This window comes from Littorina saxatilis, linkage group LG15 (genome assembly GCF_037325665.1).
Source record: "Littorina saxatilis isolate snail1 linkage group LG15, US_GU_Lsax_2.0, whole genome shotgun sequence".
NCBI classification, from domain to species: Eukaryota; Metazoa; Mollusca; class Gastropoda; order Littorinimorpha; family Littorinidae; genus Littorina; species Littorina saxatilis.
Window position 1 is genome coordinate 43,688,375 of NC_090259.1, and position 20,195 is coordinate 43,708,569.

At 42.4% G+C, this 20,195-nt stretch overlaps 1 protein-coding gene across 1 annotated transcript in view; it reads left to right on the top strand.

The window, feature by feature from the left end:
• LOC138949403 (serine/threonine-protein phosphatase 2A activator-like) overlaps window positions 1-20,195 on the top strand; it is a 51,442-nt gene that overhangs the window by 14,346 nt on the left and 16,901 nt on the right. The gene's annotated exons all lie outside the window — the stretch shown is intronic.

Here is a 20,195-nt window from a genome sequence, read left to right on the forward strand (position 1 = left end):
GAGGCGTATACGGACGAGGTGGAAGCCCTATGGGAGCTGCCCACCAAGTCCAGCGTCGGAGAAGACGCACCAGAGCGCCTCAGTGAGTCCCGAACAACATCCACACGTGAAGCTTCAGAAGACTGGGCTCCTCGTGTGGAATGCCTGTTCGGGGCTGCACTAATTCCCCTCTTCGCAGAGAGAGAGGAATGGGAGGACCTTGGGCGAGCCGAAGCAGGTCTGGGAACCAGTCCTGCGACGGCCAGAGGGGCGCGACCAGAAGTAGAAGGGCCGGCCCCTCCAGCTCCGCCTTTCGAATTACTCGGCCGAGTAATGGGAAAGGCGGAAAGGCGTACGCCTCCAGACCCGTCCAGGGAATGTCCAGAGCGTTCACTCGCCAAGCCTGAGGGTCCGGGAATGGCGAGACGAACACCGGGAGCCTCTTCGAGAACCTGGTGGCAAACAGGTCGACGAGAGGCTTTGGGACTTGGGTCCAAAGGCGAAGCAGTGCCCCGTGAGTGACTGTCCACTCGGACTGAAGCACCCTGCCGGAGCGACTGAGAGCGTCCGCCAGAGTGTTCAGCCTCCCTGGAAGGTACCTGGCGGAGATCGAGATGCGGTGTTGGTAACACCACCTCAAGACCTCGCAGGTCCTGTCCGAGAGAGACGGGGACCGCGAGCCTCCCTGCTTGTTGATATAAGCTGCCACTGTCGTGTTGTCTGTAAACAGACGAACATGCTTGGCCTGCAGGGAGGGCAGAAACCGGGTGAGAGCTAGAGCTACTGCTTCTAGTTCCAGCCGGTTGATATGCCACTGGCTCTGTTCCACCGACCACAGACCTGACACCGTGTGTAGGTCCGTGTGAGCCCCCCACCCCAGCAAGGACGCGTCCGTGAACAGGTCCAAGTCCGGGGGAGGCAAGGCAATCGGAACCCCTCTGCACACCCACTCCGTGTCCAACCACGGGAGGGTGGTAGACTGGAACCATCCCTGGAGAGGGACGAGGACGTTCCAATCCACCCGAGTCGAGCCCACAAACGGCTTCAGAGCTGCCTGAAAAGGACGCTTGTGTACCCGACCCAGAGGGACCAACAGAGCCATGGATTCCATCTGTCCCAAGATGGAGGCAAGAGAGCGAAGGGGCGCCTGCAGGAGGGGCAAAGTCGAGCGTATCTGAGCTTGGAGCTTGTCCACCCTCTTTTGAGAGGGGCGGACAGTCCAAGCGACCGTGTCGAAGGACATCCCCAAGTAGGTGAACGTCTGCGACGGGGTCAGCTCCGACTTTGACGCGTTGATCGAGAACCCCAACGAGTGGGCTTCCCGAAGAACCGTCTGGGTATGCTGCGTGCAGCCTGCCTGGGACTGGTTCAGAACGAGCCAGTCGTCCAGGTAAACCCGCAGGCGGATACCCTGAGACCTCACCAGAGCGCCCAGCTGTCGGACCACCATGGTAAAAATCCATGGTGCGAGCGACAAACCGAAAGGGAGGGCGCGGAACTGGTAGACCTGCTCGTCCCACCGGAAACGAAGCCATTTCCGGTCGGACGGATGCACCAGGATGTGAAAGTATGCATCTGTCAGGTCTATGGAGGTCGCCCAATCTCCTGGGCGGAGAGAGTCTCTGACCTTGGCGGGCGTCTCCATCTTGAACTTTATCTCTCTCAAGAAAGTATTGAGAAAAGATAAGTCCAAGACCGGACGCCACGCCCCTGAAGCTTTGGGCACGGCGAAAAGGCGCCCGTAAAATCCCAGGGAGCTTTGGTCCAGGACCCTCTCCACTGCCCCCTTCTGCACCAGGGAGGCAACTTCCGTTTGCAGAACGGATCTTGCCTCCTGAGAGCAGGGGGGCTTGAAGCGTGGCGGATGTCGGGAAAGAGGAGCCTTCTCCTCCCGCCATAAGAGACGGAAGCCCGATCTCACAACTCCCACTATCCATTGGCTGTCTACTGAGACCATCCAATGGGTGAGTGCCCGGGAGAGGCCCCCCGCCATCACCAAAGTGGAGGGCGGGGGGGGGGGTGAGACCGGGGGCGCTTCATTGGGGGTGAGGCTTGCTGTTAGAGCCGCCACGCCCCCTTCCCGACACTGTCTTCTTCTTGCCACCTCGAGAGCTCTGCTGAGCAGGCCTCTTTTGAGCAGGCTTGGGCTTGGAACTCGGCTGAGACTTCCCCTGCTGGGAAGGCTTAGCCTGCTTCGCGCCCTGTAGAGCCATGTCCAGGAACTGAGCGTCCTTGTTGGACTGAATCTCTGCCTGCCGAGCGACAAGCGCCATGTGGCCGAGCAGCGATCCCTCTACAACCGGAGACACACGTAGTGTGTCTCTGGTAGCCTGATCGGCAAACTGAGAGTTGGCAAGAAACAACTCCCTCCTTGTCAAGACCGCATGCGCGTATTGCAAAGAGGAGAGACGAGTCTGTTCCTCATTGACCTTCGCCAGGGCCGTAAGCAGGGAGGAGACATCATCCGCATTTTGCTCCTCACTGAGGGAAAAAGGGACAAGAGAGTCGGTCAACGACCGAGACAGTGCCCGCACCAGCGTCTCGGAGATGGAAGCCAGCTCCAAGAGCTGACGACCGATCTCCTCCAGGGAGATAAGAGTACCCTCCCGCACTGGCACAACCGAGTCAGACTTGACTGGTTTGACAAGCAAAGCCTGCAGCTCCTGCGTCACCGGTAAGATGGCACGCGGGAGAGCAAAGGAAGTGGTGAGGTTGCGGCTACGGACAGGGAAAGCAATCCTCTTCTGTGCAGAATGCACAAAGGAAGAGGACTGCCCTTCATCCGCAAGCCAACCACGAGCCCGTTCCGGAACCGGCCCAAAAGGTGCCAGAAGAGGGAACGGCTCAACCGGAATACCACTGCTCCGTTTGTTCGGGTGCACCAGAACTTGGGACAGGTGGTATGAGACAGACGGAGATTCCACAAACCGGAAGGAGGAAGCGTCATCCTTATCCGGCAGGAAGTCTGCCATAGCTGAAGGCGCCGCCGAAACGGAAGTAGCGGACGTCGCTACACCTTCTGCAAAATACCGCGAAGTCACCTCGGCTGCAGAGTCAAGAATGGACTTGAGCTGAGAGGAAAACACAGTACGGGTGTCTTCGCTGACCACTGACTGCAGTTCAGACTGATCCATCAGCGAAGAACGACCGTAGTCATCAACCACAGTGGCTGAAGGGTACTCTGGATGACCGGAAACCGGAAACCTGTACCCACGAACATCGTCCTGGTTTAAACCCTGCCCAGTAGGGAGAGGGTAAACCGGAACACCGTCCGAGAACGCCGGATGTGGTTGGGCGGAAGTCAAAACCTCAGCAGAGGAAAGAGACGACCGTCCGTGCTGAAGCACCGGAAGTGCAAAAGCATCACGCTGTTGTTCCCTCTCCGCCATCCAAGAGGAAGTGGACGGTAGAGGGACAGCGTGTCCGGCCGAAGCCGGAAATGCAGACACCATAACCGCCGGGGGCGGAAGCGGTGAATGCACGAACTGCGGCCGGAAGCCGTGAAGCCCGTAGGCCAGCTCATGATCCATCCCATCGCGGCTGGCATTGCGAGCAAGCGTGGGGGGACCTATGCTTCCGGCGGGAGCCGGAAGCGCAGTAACCGTAAACGGTCGCCGCTGCTGGCTAACAGAGTCCTGCTCTACAAGAGGAGGCCTGCCGCCAGCCGAAAGCAGGGAGTGACCCTGCGCACACGAACCGTTGCCCGCACGGGGCTGTCCAGGCGCTTCACGAGAGCAAGAGGACCGGTTCAACTTACTTGTAACGTCTCCACCCGAGACAGGAAGTTGAGGAGCGGAAACAGAAGAAACCTTCCCGGAAGAGAGGGACTGAGTGTCCCCCCCCGAAACCGGAACGGCAGCGCTAACTGGAGTAGACGAGCGCTGCATCTCTGTCTGTACCAGAGAGCGAATCTCCGGGATAAGAGTCTGCAAGAGAGAGGACACAATCGTCCCCTGGTCCGACGCCGACAAAGCAGAGGGCGCAGAAACAACAGTAGAACTAGCACAAACGGGGGTGCTAGAAAGCGGAGGTGAAATAGGCACTGACAAAATTGTGTTGCGTGCAGCGTCTGACACCAATACAACAGGCTTAGAGCTAGAGGACTTGGGCTTAATCTTGCCCTTAATGTCTCCTTTACCCTTACGTTTATCCTGGTCTGCCATGCTGACCAACAACAAACAAGAAACAAGCGAAAAAATTTCACAGAAAAAGTTACTGAAAACGAAAGTCCTAACGGACAGCTAAGCAGTAACTACAGCAAAATAAAAACGAACCAAGCTTGCAACACACAATGCACAAGCGTCAGTGAACACGCCACAAAATACAAGCCAGCAAAGCTAACTGTAAACAAAATGGCGAAAGCACAACAGGTTACTGACGAACAATGTCCAAAGGACAACAGACAGCAACCAACGCACAAGTTCGAAACCAGAAAAATACAGAACGAGCTCACCAAAACAGGCGCCCGCACGGGAGACAAGATGAGTTACGTGGCCGGCAGGTGAACGAAACAGCACAAGGCAGCCACAGTAGCGCACAGAAAATTCAATGACCTCTCACCAGGACAGCTGAAGTCGGAATGACGTAGCCACGTGCGTGGGATGGGAAGTAGCTAATGGGAGGTAACTCCCAGGGGGTAGCTCACTACCATATGCTAGTTCCAGCTTTTTTGGTGTGGGGTTGCTTCCCTTTAATTACTTTAAAGATGGGTAGCGCTTTCAGTACCTTAGCATACCAGACGGTGTCAACTGCTATATATGTGATTCGGAGTAAGAATATGTAATTTAATTCTTCGTCAGAAACTTTTGAATCTTCAAGTGCTTTACTGATAGACAGTTTTAGGCTAGACAATTTTGATGATGCAAGAGTGGAAATGGATTCGTGTTTTTCAAGCTTTTTCACAATTTTTTTCATTATAGCTGATGCTATAAATGATAAACCACCAACTGCTGCTGCGACACCACCTAGGATTAGAGAAACTGGAGTCCCTACTCCGGTAGCTAACAGAATTGTTCCCGTTACACCTGCAGCTGATGCAAGGATAGTAGAACCAGTGCTGGCATTAGAAAGGCTGTTGTAAGTTGTTGAGTACTTACGTCTAGCGCGAGAATATTTTTCTAATTCATCTTCTAGTTGTTTTTGTATATTACTAATGTGTGCCAGTCTGAATTGTTGACTTTCTGCTGCACTTTCATCAATATTAGGATAAAGCTTCACACTGCTAGTCATCTTTTTAATGCAAAATATAAAATATTTATCTTAATTCTCACTGGCCAGTGTTTCTGCTAAGCTTTGAAGCTGTTCATTGCTTAACACCTTATCTGTATAGTAGAAAGCAATCAAATCAAGATAAGTAAGATTAATACTTCTTATTTCTGTTAAATTATTTATATCTGCGTTAACAACAACATTTTGGTTTGACGTCTGTTTTTTTATTGTGTTAGAATCCTTTTGAACAGCAATAAATACTCTGACTTCTTCAACATTTAATGGTCTCCAGTTGAGATTTATTCCTCTCATTAGAACAGTGTTTGTGGTTTCTTCCCTTTTCCTGACAACTATATCAAATATCATAGTTGCATTCTGCCCTATTGGAAGCTTGGGTATAAAATCGACAATGGTGTCAGCGTCCTTTTCAACACTTTGTTTTCTGTGAATGAGATAGTTGTTCTTATGGAAAGGTTTAACTGCAACTTCTCCCCTGCTGTTAAACGCAGGAACAAGGCTAACAATTAGTGGTTTAGCATTGATTGACTTACGGAATGTGTCGTCTTTTCCAACAAGAGTGTATGGACTCACAAATTCAAACTTCATTTCCCAGTCAATCTTTTTTATAACAGGACTAAGTACCCATTTTTTATTCTGATGTTTCCACATGTAGAATGTGTCATCGACAATTGGATCAGGTACATTAACATCACGGATTTGACCTAGTTTGAGGAATCTTGGTTTCTTTTCATCGTCGATTTCCTTTCTCTTGTAATGACCAGTGTCTGTAAACTCGAATGCATACACTGCACCAACTTCAGCATTGCTCTCAAAGTCGATAGCGTCTGCTAAATCTTTCAACTCTATAGTTGAACATGCAACAGGATAAGCTATTGTAGGTCCACTCGACATTTTAATACTCAATATTTTATGGAACTATTTCCAATGTAATGTTAAACAAACAATCAACTGGTTGTCCACTTTGATTTTTCAGATCAATGTGTAGGAATTCATGACACCCTTCCTCCAAGTCCTTGAACTGAAGTGTCTTAAATGTTGGCACGTGCATTTTACAAAAAGAGGCATCACTCGGTGGAAGAATCCTAAGCAGATCAGAACGCTGATCATTAAACAGATTATAGGATGTGTTAAGCTCTCTCATGTGAACAAACAGTACACTGTTAACATCCATGTCAATGGGACGTGTTCCCTTGTATAAATTTGTAATTCCAAGCATATCAAGGAGTTTGGTTGGAAACTCAACGTTTACTTCTCTAGTTTTGGGCATAGTAAGAGTAGCAATGAGACTTGCATGATTTAAACTCGCTGTAATACCTACTGGAGCAAACAATTCTTTCTCTAAAGTGCAGAAGTCATAGTAACCATCTTCTACAGAATGTGTTTTACCATTAATTCTAACCCAGTTGTTAGCCTTTTTTTTACTGATATTATACCAAGTAACCTTGTACATAATTTCATGCAGTGCAACTTTCATTCCTCCATTTTGATTGTTGATAGGGTTTGCAAGTTTAACTGGCACACTAGTCTTCACATTTGTTAGTGTGATAAACATTTTTTATTCAACAACAAAAATGAGTCAGTATAAATTCAACAAAGACGTTAAATACAAAACTGGACCATATTACAATCCAAAGACTATTTCTTTCCATGAGTTGGACTTTGCTGTAACAGAAACAGAATCCATTCGCGTTAAAGTGCCTGACCCATTCCATTCTTACCTAAATCCCCCAATCAAAAATGATAGTGTTCCAAAGATGTGGAACTCTCACCCAATTCAGTTCTATCAGAATCAGTTAAACTTTGCAATATTCTGTGCAACCACAGGATGTGGAGTGTCCTATGCAGACCACATGAATAATTCAAACTTACTGACAAAGTGTGTGTACACATTTCACGTTTACTATCAGTGCAGGAGAATCTTGTCTGAACTTCAGGCACCAATGCCGCATGAAAAGAGCTGGAACCCATTCAACAATAGGATAAACATGAAAGTGTATGAGCGTCTCTGCAATGAATTCAATATAGATTTTAAGACCGACTTTAGGCAAAAGCAAGACAAAAACCATGGCATGGGAACACTATATTTATGGGGTGTCCACAGGAGGTATAATTTTGATTACTGGCCAGGTCATACATCTTTTTCTTCAAATGTGCAGGTACAGTTAGGATCAATAGAACAACAGCACCACAATGCATGGACTACTTTTATATTAGACACCGGCAAAGGTTTCACTGGATCAGGTGTTGAAAGGATCAATGAATCTATCCGAACATATGCGTGGTGCTTGCTAGGCTCGCAGGCACAGACACGATCAAACATAATGAGAACAAGCACAGGGTTTGATGCACAGAAACAGTTGTTATCAAATTTAGAAGATGTCATAAACTCTGCAGTTGATCTGCCTTCCAGCATCAAAAGGTATCAAGACTCTCTCCGTTATGCAAGATCAAAAGTTGACTTTGCTGTTGGTAACGGCCTTTACATGTTACCTTCTGATCTCCAGCTGCAGATTGGAACAATAACAAATTATAACAATGAAATCATTATTGCTAGTGACACCCAGCCGCTTGGAAAGGGTGAAGAACTGAATTCAGAAATCAGAACGATGCTACAGCCATATCACAATGAACAGAAACAAAGCGTGACAAGTGAAGATCACGCTGCAGGTGAAGATCATTCTGTCACTAGTGATGATCAAGCTGTTAGTATTAGTGATGATCATGAATCGCAGAAGACTGCTCTAGTAATTGGTGGAGTGGGTGTAGGCTTACTTTTGCTTTATTCTCGTTAGCAGAACACCTGCAATTAAAACTATTAGAGTCCAGAGATGTTCAGCCATGAAACCAACAACTTTACCTGCAAAAGATAACAGCCAGCTAACAATTGAACCAATGATTCCTGGAAGTGCATCCAAAGCTTTTGCTGCTAGTTTCTTTAATAGTTCTGCAATGTGTTTGAGTTGTTTCTTTACCCATCCCGGATCAGATGGAGGTGAAGGTGGAGGTGGAGGTGGAGGTGTGACAGTGCCACCTGTGAGTGTTAACACTAATGTGCTTATTGCAAATCCTAGCGCAGTTAGTATACTAGCTATTGTGATTCCCTGCTCTCTGAAAAGCGTTCTAATTCTTTCAGCAAGAGTTGTGTCTTCGTAAAGGATTCTTTGAATTGTATTTTTTATTCTGCTGACCTGTGTTCTCAGTTGTTCTCTATTATTACTTAGAACTTCTAACCTTATGGCTTTCTCCTCCTGCAAATCTTTTAAACGCTTAGAAATTCTGTTTTTTACTTCTTGTTCTAGGTTCAAATCATCAGCATCAGCAAGTTTTTGTTTCTCTTTGTTTATATCTTCATCCAGCTGACCTAGTTTTGACAGATTATTTGCTATTTCACCTCTGATGGTTTGTAGTGATTGATTAAGGGCTTCTATTTCTCTCATAGGTAATAGTTCATGTGGAGTCTTCAGTGAAGTTTCCTCAGAAAAAGAAGTCTCTATCTCTTGTATAAGTTGATCAGCCTCATCTGCAAGTTTATTAAGATCTTGCAATGGAACAGATTCTATTTGAGTAGCAGTTGGTAGTCCTAGTTCTGCTTGTTGAAGTAAGGAAACAACATGGGAAGGTGATGACCGTGTGCTAGGCACAATATCTAATTGCCTAAGTCGATTAGCAGTAAGTTTTTGTTTTAGTGAAACTTTTGATAGAAACTTAGCAGGATTAGATTTATATGTAAGTTGGACTTTTTCTCCTTTATCGCTAGTTGTATATAAATGATTTGCTTCCATTTTGAACTGGTTTGGATCTAAAACATCAGGTTCTTCTCCTAAACTTTTGTAGAAATCTCTAACTTTACCTTCCAGAAGTTCATGTCGTGCCACCTCATAATGCAGTGAATGATGGTAGGGAACCAAAGGGATTGCTTCGCTCATGTCGTCCGCTGGCTCAAATAAATCTTCAAATCCACCTTCTGCCATTTGTAACTTATTTTTTATTTTGAAAATAAAAAAAGATGGCACAATCGTTCGGTTCTGTTCTTGATCCTTACAGAAGGCTGAAAGAACCTCTCGGGGTAAAAGGAATAAGGCAAACAGTTATAGTTACAAATAATCCTTCTACTATTGATCAGAATGAAATACTTACTGTTAGGTTTCCTAATCTAGGTAAGAACGATGTTATTGTACCAGGCACTGTAAGACTATCATTCAAATTAGAATTAGAATCTGGCTCAGATGAAAATAGGACTTTGGCTTATAATGTAGGAAGAGCAATTGTGAGGAAGATTACTGTCAAACTGGAAGGGCGGGAAGTGATGTCATTGAATAATGCAGATGTATTTTTAGTTTATGCAGATAATTGGTTGACTGACAATGAAAAGAAAAACAGAGTGTTTCAAGGGATTCAGTCAGACAATGGGATAAAAGTTAGAATAGGAGCCGGAGATAAAGCTGACAACAAAAAAGATAACGCTGTCAATGTTGCTTTTGGAAACAAATTTTGTATTCCACTTGACTTTGAACTCATAAATTCACATCCTCCCTTCTATCAAGGAGCATTGCGTGACAGGCTGTCATACGACCTGACTTTCAATAGTTATGATCGTGTTATGCTTTCACAAGACCCGGAAGCAAAGTATAAGGTGTCTGGAATTTCTTTAGAGTTTGATGTTGTAAACCATCCTGAACTGGCTAGACTTATAGAAAATCAGTACAGTTCTAAGCTGCCTATCTATTATGAAAGAGTGTTGAATCACAGTACACTTTCAAAAAGCCAGGCTGATCCAATCTGGAACATTAACTTGAATACACCAGCTAGGTCAATGAAGGGAATACTTATGTTGTTTGAGGAACCAAAAGATTCATATGAAAGGCAAATAGAAAAGTTTTACAATCCACTAATCAATAGAGTATATTGCACAATTGAAGGGCAGCCAAACCAAATATTTGCATCTGGCATGCTGCCATACCAACACTATGATGAAGCAAGAAAGTACTTTACTGGAGGAAGATTGAAAGACCCAACATCTGATCTTGTGGCTAAAGATCTACATTTACACGGTGTTGGCGTAGAAGATTTCTTGACAAATAAATATGCGTTATGGCTGGATCTCAGAACAACTGACGACAACAAACTGCATGGAAGTGGAAGGCGAATTGAAAACGGATCAGAAGGAATCACAATACAAATTGAAAAGGAAGTAGGGAGTAGTAGTAAATCAGTTAAGATCTACGTGTTTGTTGTGTCAGATGCGCAGTTAAACATCTCTGAAAGCAGATTACAGGATATTGTTTATTGAACGTGTTAAAATGAAGTATCTAGATTTTCTTCCAAAAGATCCACACTGTTCTTTGATTTGTGGGGCAACAGGTTGCGGCAAAACAAGATATGTTTTGGATTTATTACAGACTGTTTACATAAATCACTTTGAACACATAGTCATATTCTGTCCAACCATAAAGCATAACAGAACATACAAGGAGAGAAAATTCATATGGTCTGATCAAAATATATTTATTGTAAATCCTTCTGATCGTCTAAATGTTTGCTTGGAGCATTATTTCGATCTTTTTCAGAACACGCCAACACTGTTTATTATTGATGACTGTGCAGCAGAACGTGACATTGTTAGAAAGAAAAGTGCACTAGCAAAGCTTGCATTCAGTGGACGACATGCATTAATATCAGTTTGGATATTAACACAAAAATACAATGCAGTTCTGAAAGACTTTAGAGAGCAACTCAAAACAATAACATTGTTCTATTCAAAGGACCGTGACAGTTTTGAAGAGTGTCTTCGAGAAAATGATGTCATTGAAAACAAACAGGAGAGAGAAAGAATAAAGAATAATCTGAAATCTTCTAAGCACTCGAAACTGGTTTTAAAAACTGATCAACCAGTTCAGTATGTATGTTTGTAGAAATCCTTGCTAAGTTCTTGTCAAGTTCTTACTCAAGTTTTTACTAAGTTCTTACCAAGTTCTTACTCAAGTTCTTGTCAAGTTCTTGTCAAGTTCTTACTAAGTTCTTACTCAAGTTCCTACCTAAGTTCTTACTCAAGTTCTTGTTAAGTTCCTACCTAAGTTCTTGTTAAGTTCCTACCTAAGTTCTTACTCAAGTTTAATTACTAGATTTTAATTTTATTCTGCATCAAAATAAAATGAACTGTGATGAATTGCTGATGCAGACTGCTACAGATATTGAAATCTGTGACAGTAGGACTATACCTGATAAAAAAGAAAGATTGTATTCACTTGCTGTTTGTGGAAAAACAAAACACTACCTTGGGCAGCAGTTAACTGTGGAAGAAGTACAACATCTTTCCTCAGAAGATATAGAAAAGTATCATGGACGGTATGAATCAGTGCTTGGTTCTAAGATGGTTAGAAGTATTGGACAGACTGTTATAGGTTTGTACACAAAGATTTTTGGACATTTTACACCTCTCGACTCGGAGGAAGACTTAACACATGATCTAACTCATGACCCTGTTGTTTCCAAGTCCCTCGAATCTCTTGCCTGTGGCCTGTATTATCGATTTGGTGCTTTATTAGTACCATTTGTTGCTGGATTAATTACTTTCAAACACATTAATTTTCAGAATAAAAAAGATGACGGATCAGTTGAAGCAGACAGTGGAGCAGACGAAAATACCAGAAGTGAACACAGTGACAAAGAAACCTGGTAGAGTAGAAGCAGGAAAAAAACTAGCCGAATGGAACAGACAAAAAAAGTTAAATCAAAAGGCAAAGCAGAACATTATGTCTGAAGTTGAGCAGACACCAAACATTCCTGAAGTGACTAAGGTCACACAAACTGATCAAGAATTAAAATCTTCATTTCTATCATACAGAAAAGTAGCTGTAGCAGCTGTTGTTGGAGGAGGTGGATACTTGCTTTACAAACTTTGGCAAGGCAAATATAAAGTGTCAGAAAAACCAAAATCAGAAACACCAAAATCAGAAACACCAAAACCAACAAACAAAGCAGTACAAACAATAACAAAGCCCACAGTAGTACCTGCAGTGGATTCATTTCATATGGAATAATTTTAATATTTTAATTTTGATAACATAAAAATGAGTTCTGAAAAGACAATAGTTAATCTAGTTTATCACGCTGCAGTGATTGGAGGCTTGAGTGTAGGTTACACAATGCTGGGTAAAAGTCTCCTCAGAATGAAACCAGCCGACTTGGGAAAGTTAGACTTCGAAGACGGTGCTAAACTAATTGGTGTTGTGACAGCTTCCTTTGCAACAAAAGACTTCCTGGTGAAGCAAGGAATTATTCCAGAAAATATAAACATGTAAGACAATAAAATGGCTAGCTTGGTTATGATGGTGGGAGGTGCAATTGTAAATGCGCTTGCATTTTCTGGCAGCAACTATTTGTTTTCTAAACTGCAAAATGGTGAAGAGAGGGAAAGGCACAACAAAGCCATGGAACAACTGGCGAAAGCACAGGATGAATACGAGAAGAAACGAATTGCGCAGTTAGACTTTATGAATGATAAACTCAGGCAGCAAGGACATGCAAACAAAACCTTTGCCAATGTTGATGCAGCCATTCAAGAATACTATCTTGTAACTGGAAAGAAAATGAAGACAAGTGCTCCTCCAAAACTGGGTGACTTTTATCAGCCTTCAGAAGAGCAGAAGGTGGGCGAGATTGTTTTCATTGTTATTGGTATGGCTGTTGTTTACTTTATTGCGCGTGCTGTCAAATCTTAATATTCTGTCATTTAAAAAACCATGAGTGATGCTTTGTTATCTAAAATATATTATTCCCCAAAAGGATACTGGAAAGGAAGAACTGCTATTGACAAGCTCAGTGACGCAGCAGGTGTTTCTCAAGATATAGCAAAGAAATGGTTGTCAAAGCAGGCAGTTTGGCAGATCTATTTACCTGCACCAAGAAAAATTACACGACCACACTTTGTTAACATTAAACCGAATGACACTCATCAAATAGACCTGCTGTATTTACCGCATGACACAGTCAGAAGGAAGAAATATAAGTATGCACTGACTGTAGTTGATGTTGCAACAAGATACAAAGATGCTGAACCGTTGACAGAGAAAAGTGCTATAGCTACAGCTGTTGCCCTGCAAGAAATTTACAGACGTGGACCACTAAAGTATCCCAGAATGATTCAGTGCGATGATGGTAAGGAGTTTAAAGGAGCTGTCAACCAGCTTCTGTTAAAACATCATGTTACAGTGAAGAGAGGTATTCCAGGAAACCACAGGTCACAGGCTATTGTTGAGAGCTTTAACAAACAGTTGGCAGAAAAACTGTTTTCATATCAGTACCATCAGGAATTTTTGGACACAGAAAGTAAATTGCGTAACACTGAATGGGTCAAAAGATTACCATCAGTACTTAGAGCAATGAATCTGGAGGTATTTAAAGCTACAGGGTTAAGACCAGTTGATGCAATCAAACAGAAAACAATACCTGTTGCTCCAAAGTCAACAACACCAGTGGCATTACTACCTTTCAATCAGAAAGTCAGATATTTATATGCACCCGGTGAAGCTGAGGGTGACAGCAGGAAGCGTGCAACGGATCCAATCTGGAGTATTGACATTCATGAAATCAAGAGAGTAGTAGAGACAAATCCACCTATATATTACTTGAGAGAACCAGCACCGCAAAGAGCCTTTGTAAAAGAGGAATTACAATTAGTTCCACGTGGTACAAATGTTAAATGATTTTTTATTTCAGATTTTATAGTGTTAACAAAAATGGAAGCTCTGAGAAAGAATTCTAAGCAACTTCATTTTTTTAATTTATATTTTTATTTTGAGTTATAAAATCAAACTCACAGCGATGGAAAACTCTGTATTAGAATCTTTATCGACAGTATTTGACACCGTTGAATTACAAGTAACGGATCCTCAAAATGTGCAGTCCAGTGTGCAAGACGCCATTGAACAAATTCCAAACAATTTGTTGATTGAACCTCCAGTAAAAGTGCAGATAGTCAGTTTAATAAAATACAAAACAGTCAGTGATGAGGTGCTAGAAGTTCATGTTTCAACCAGACAACTAGCACTTAATTCTATGGCAGAATTGAATGGAAACTGGGCAGATGAAATGATGAAACGGTTTGAGCAAGCTGCAGAGGATGCAAAGATGAAAGGATCCGGATGGTCAGAAGGTGAAATTCTAAAAATAGAATTGAAGCTAAGTAAATTTGCCCCCATCAGAGGTAGAAGTTACATACCTTTACCTCCTGCTCTTGTCAAAAAACGTGCTGTGCTGAACATAAAGAATGATGATGACAAATGTTTTATGTGGTGTGTTCTGGCAAGACTGTACAGTGTAAAGAAAAATGCAGAAAGAGTGTCTAACTATCATGCATACAGAAATAAACTAAACTTTACTGGTATTGAATTTCCTGTCAGCATTACAAGCATTGACAAATTTGAACAGCAAAACAAACCCATCACCGTAAATGTTTACACGTGGGATGAAGAAGATGAACTGAAACCAGTCAGAATATCAAAGAACTCACCAACGATTGGTGATTGTGATACTAACCATGTTGACATGTTACTAATGACTGATGGTGTAAAATATCATTACACTTTGATTCGTACAATGAGTAGACTGATGGCGAGCACAAGCAATCACAATAGTAAACAAGACTTTTGTAGGCGATGTCTCTTGCGTATTCCATCAATTCATGCAGCACTTATACACAAGCAACATTGTAAGAGCGTTGATGATGCGGTCGTGAAGTTAACAACACCGCCGCCAGACAGCAAAGTGTATTTTAAGAATGTATGCAAACTACAGAAAAGTCCTTATGTTGTTTATGCTGACTTTGAATCTATCATTGTGCCATATGAAGGACCTTTACCAAAAGACCTACCTAAAACAGTAACTCTAAGTAATCAAGTCTGTTCATATGCATTTATTGTTGTTAGTTCAGATGGTAAACATTCTAAACCGCAATTGTACAGAGGACCTAATGCAGCAAAGAACTTCTTACAGCAAATGAACCAAGTGCGAAATGACTGCTCCAAACAACTGAATCTTTCAGACATTGTTATGAAACCTGAAGACCAAGAACAGTTTAACTCTACCACACAGTGTTGGATATGCGAACAAAGTCTAACACCAAACACAGACAATCCAATAGTAAGAGATCATGATCATGTAAGTGGGCAGTTCCGAGGAGCAGCACACAGCAAATGTAATCTACAATTAAAGTTTGATCCTAAGACTTGGAAGCTTCCAATCTTCTTCCATAACTTGCGCGGTTATGATTCACATCTGATCATGCAGGCAGTAACTGATGAATACAAAGCAAGATGCATTGCGCAGTCTTCAGAAAAGTACATGGCCTTTACTCTGAATAGTTTATACTTCTACGATTCTGCTCAACATCTGATGGGAACACTTGAGTCTTTATCTTCATCACTAACTGCTTTCCCAATCACATGTAAGTACTTTGACAGTGACTTAGTTAGAAAGGGAGTCTATCCATATGAATACATGGATTCGTGGGAGAGGTTTGATGAAGATGAGTTACCACCAAAGGATGCTTACTTCTCACGGCTGAAGGGTAAAGGTATAAGTGACGAAGACTATGAACACGCTAAGACTGCATGGAATAAATTAGGATGTAATACAATGGGTGATTATCATGATCAATATTTGTTGGCTGATGTTTGTTTACTTGCAGATATATTTGAGAATTACAGAAGAACATGTATGAAGCACTACAATCTAGATCCTTCACATTACATATCTGCACCAGGCATGAGCTGGGATGCATTTCTTAGATTTACAGGAGTAAAGATTGACTTGCTATCAGATCTACCTACACTTCAGATGATTGAAAATGGACTACGTGGAGGAATCAGTATGGCTTCACACAATTACTGCAAAGCCAACAACAAATACTTGGACGACTTTGATCCTATGAAACCTTCTAATTACATCATGTATCTAGATGCAAACAATTTGTATGGTTGGGCAATGTGTCAGACGCTTCCACTTCGGAACTTTAAGATCTATTCAGGACCATTTTCACAATGTGTTGTGCTGGCAATATTAAAAGCAGGCCCAGACAGTCGAAAGGGATGGATACTAGAAGTTGACTTAGACTATCCACTATCACTTCATGATCTACATAATGATTATCCTTTAGCGGCTGAGAGGTTAAAAGTAAACCCAAGAGAACCTCCAAAGCTGGTGCCCAATCTGTTTCACAAAAAGAAGTATGTGTGTCACTACAGACTGTTACAGTTTTACATTAGACATGGATTAATTTTGAAGGCTGTTCATCGTATAATTTTATTTGATCAAGAACAGTTTATGAAACCTTACATCATGAAAAACACAGAACTGAGAACCAAAGCCGCTGATGCATCAGAGAAAGACTTTTTTAAACTGATGAACAACAGTTGCTTTGGTAAGACAATGGAAAACCCACACAAGAGAAAGGATGTTAGACTTGTTACAAGAGAAAATGAGGCCATCAAGCTGACATCCAAACCACAGTATCAAGACTTTAAATACTTTCATGAACAGCTGTATGGTATCTTAATGAAAAAACTTGTAGTCAAGCTTGACAAACCAGTATTCATAGGCTTTACTGTGCTAGAGTTGTCAAAACTGTTGATGCTTGAGTTTTTGTATGATTATTTGAAACCAAGATATCCCAAATCGAGAGTACTTTACACAGACACAGATTCATTCTTACTTGACATTCCAGCGGATGACATTTACAAAGATCTAGAAGCTGAAAGTCCTGCAGTAAAAGGAAAAGATTCTTTTTATGACACTTGCGACTACCCTAAAGAATCACCATTGCACTCAAATGTTAACAAGAAGGTTATTGGAAAGATGAAAGATGAAATGAATGGGAAGATAATTAAGGAGTATGTTGGATTGCGTGCAAAGATGTACAGTGTTGCAAGTGAGAAAGGGGTGGTTAAAAAAGCAAAGGGTGTAAGCAAACAGGTTGTAAAGTCGAGCATATCGCATGATAACTACAAGGAAGCACTGTTTCAGAAGCGAGTGTTTCACCATGACAACCCTAAGATCAGTTCCGCGCTTCATCAGATCAACACAACTATTGTAAACAAGAAATCTTTAGATGCTAATGACACAAAGCGCGTTTATTCATCACCAGAATATTCTTATGCAATTGGACACTGGAGAACAAACGCGACTCCAAATAGTCTGAGTGTGTAATAAGAATTTTTGTCAATCGGGAAAACCCGCTATGACAGCTTTGTTTTGACTGCAGCGGGGAAGAGAACGTTGCTTGTGAAAGGGGAGTGTTTGTGAAAGGGGAGAAGGCTTTGTTGAGTTTCAAAGCAGCCACCAAGTACACTTATCAAAAGCTTGAATCAAATAAACAAGTCAATTGAATAAGTTAACACTCGGCGGCCGCCCGAAGGCAGCCTTTGAAGCGAAGCGAAGCGAAGCAGGGTGTTGACCTATTTTGGCGCAACTGGCAGTTGCGTGACCTGATTGCAGTGTTAGCTCTAACTCTTTTTTCCTACTCTTGTGATTGCTGTTGATGTATATTTGGAACCATTGACGTCACTTTCTCAGCCCAATCGCGAAGCAGGGTGTTGACCTATTTTGGCGCAACTGGCAGTTGCGTGACCTGATTGCAGTGTTAGCTCTAACTCTTTTTTCCTACTCTTGTGATTGCTGTTGATGTATATTTGGAACCATTGACGTCACTTTCTCAGCCCAATAAAGCCTGATATCCTCATTCTTTTCAAACATGGTTTTGAGTTCTTTTCTCATGTTGAAGACTTCATAAAAAGACATCCCAACTGTGCTGAATTTGGCTCTGTATGGAAATAGTAAACGGGCAATCTCCCTCAATCTCCGTGCATACGTAGAAGAAATTTTAACGTTTCTTTCCAACCAGCCATCCCAGGTCTCATTATGAATGCCTTGTTCTGCTTCATAAAACTTAAATGCGATTTCTAGAACCATTCCATATTGCAAATTGAAGCCCATTGAAGTTGCCTCCTGTCTTTGTATGTGTCTATATCCCTCAACTAACTTTTCAATGGCACTTGCTGATGATGTGATATCTTCCGGATTAAAAAAGAACACTTCCTTCCTAACTTTCATGCTTACATCAACAATTTTTGACTTTAAATATTCGTGGAGTTCATTGAACGTCATTGTTGTTTTGGTTTTCTTTGGTTTTCCTCCATACAAATCTGAAAGTTTCCGTTTTGGGCGTGAAGGAAATTTAGGTAGTTTTCCACTCTGAGATGGCCCTTCATTTTTCATTTGCGATAATACTTCAACAAAATTGTTGAGGTAACTGAGGTGCTCTTCAATAGTTAAAAACTGCTCAGAATTCCATTCACTCAATGATTCCGGTAAAACCATAGTTGGTGAATGTAAAATTAAAGTTGATGACTGTGTTGAAAAATCTAATAGATTTTGATGAGCAACTTGTGATTCAAGAATTTCTCTCTCTAATTCTTCAGAAATGCTATCTTGAGACATAAATATTTAGCAAATATAGTGACAGTAAAAACACTTCTCTCACAGAAAACACAACTGCACGGCAGGCGAGTCCGGAATGAAATGGCAAAATCACCAGGCTATGTTACTATCAACACCAAGTGTTGGGCGGACGTGACGTAACTGTTGCTATCACATGATTTAATCTTGTCTTGCCATTGGAGGAATATAGAAGACAGGCTTGCTGTTTGTTTTTACCAGATCAATACGGTAGTTATGGCTTGCCGACGAAGGGCAGATTGGATCAATACGCACGCTGGCTGCAACTAGTTAATATTTCAATGGAAACTAAATTTAGCGTTGCACAGAGAGAAAGGGGGAATGTACGTTCTGGGTTACTGATTCCGACAGACCCGGCATTGGTTCAAAACAACCTTACTTTACTGTATTTTTTTTTGGTATGGATTTATGCAGTATTTTTCTGATTTTGTCGCATGTTTCATTTTAGTAAAAGTTTAGTCCAGAAGCCTATTTTGCGTTAATATTTAGGGTCTGTCGGAATCAGTGAGCCAGAACGTACATTCTCCCTTTCTCTCTCTGGCTGAAGTTGAGGAGCAGCGGAACCTGCTGGTCAGCCGGGAAGCTTTCTGAGCCTTGGCAGACATGCCACTGATTCTGCCCACCCCCGGACTCTCGCGTGAGCGACAAACATACCTGTTCCCCCAGATTCGTGAGTTTGTGCGCAAGGACAAGAGGGATGTGATGTGTCCACCCCCCCCCCCCCCCCAACTAACCTGCTTTCTATCTACTCATAGTATATGGTTTATATTGTAGTACATTTTTGTGTACACTACATTGGCTACACACTGTGATGCTACCGGGACTTTGTGGCAGTAAATGTTTTCAAGTTTAAGGATGACATTTTAAATAATGGAACTGGCTTGACTTCAGATCTGTGCAATCATGAAGTTCATTGTGTTTATTATTTGGATTGACTTGTGAATCAGGATTATTGAGACTCTTTGCTTTCAAACCTGTAGTGTGTAGTTGAAGGATAACGGTAAGGAATAGCAAAGCAAAATGCTGATACAAAAATTATTAGATTATAAACTTACCTCTGTTCAAAGTATTTGCCAGTACATTCGTCTGTTCGACCTGGTTCTCTGACAGTTACAGCTGTTGCCTTCTAGACTCAAAGCTGCACCCCCCCCCCCCCTCTCTCTCTCCCTCTCTCTCTCTCTCTCTCTCTCTCTCTCTTTCTCTCTCTCTCTCTCTCTCTCTCTCTCTCTCTCTCTCTCTTTTCTGTTTCGGTTTTCAGTGGGAAAATTTTGCTTGCACTACTTTTTCCTTAGTTTTATCTTCAATTAAATTGTATATTTATTGTATGGAGAACAATCGACTTCAACCATTCTGATTCGTTTGAAATATTCATGTTTTAATGAGATTGATGTATCGTTCATATTTAAGTTCACTCAAGTAACCACAAATAAAACCCAAGTGAGATCAGTACTCTGTGACTTATTGTTTCGGTTCGT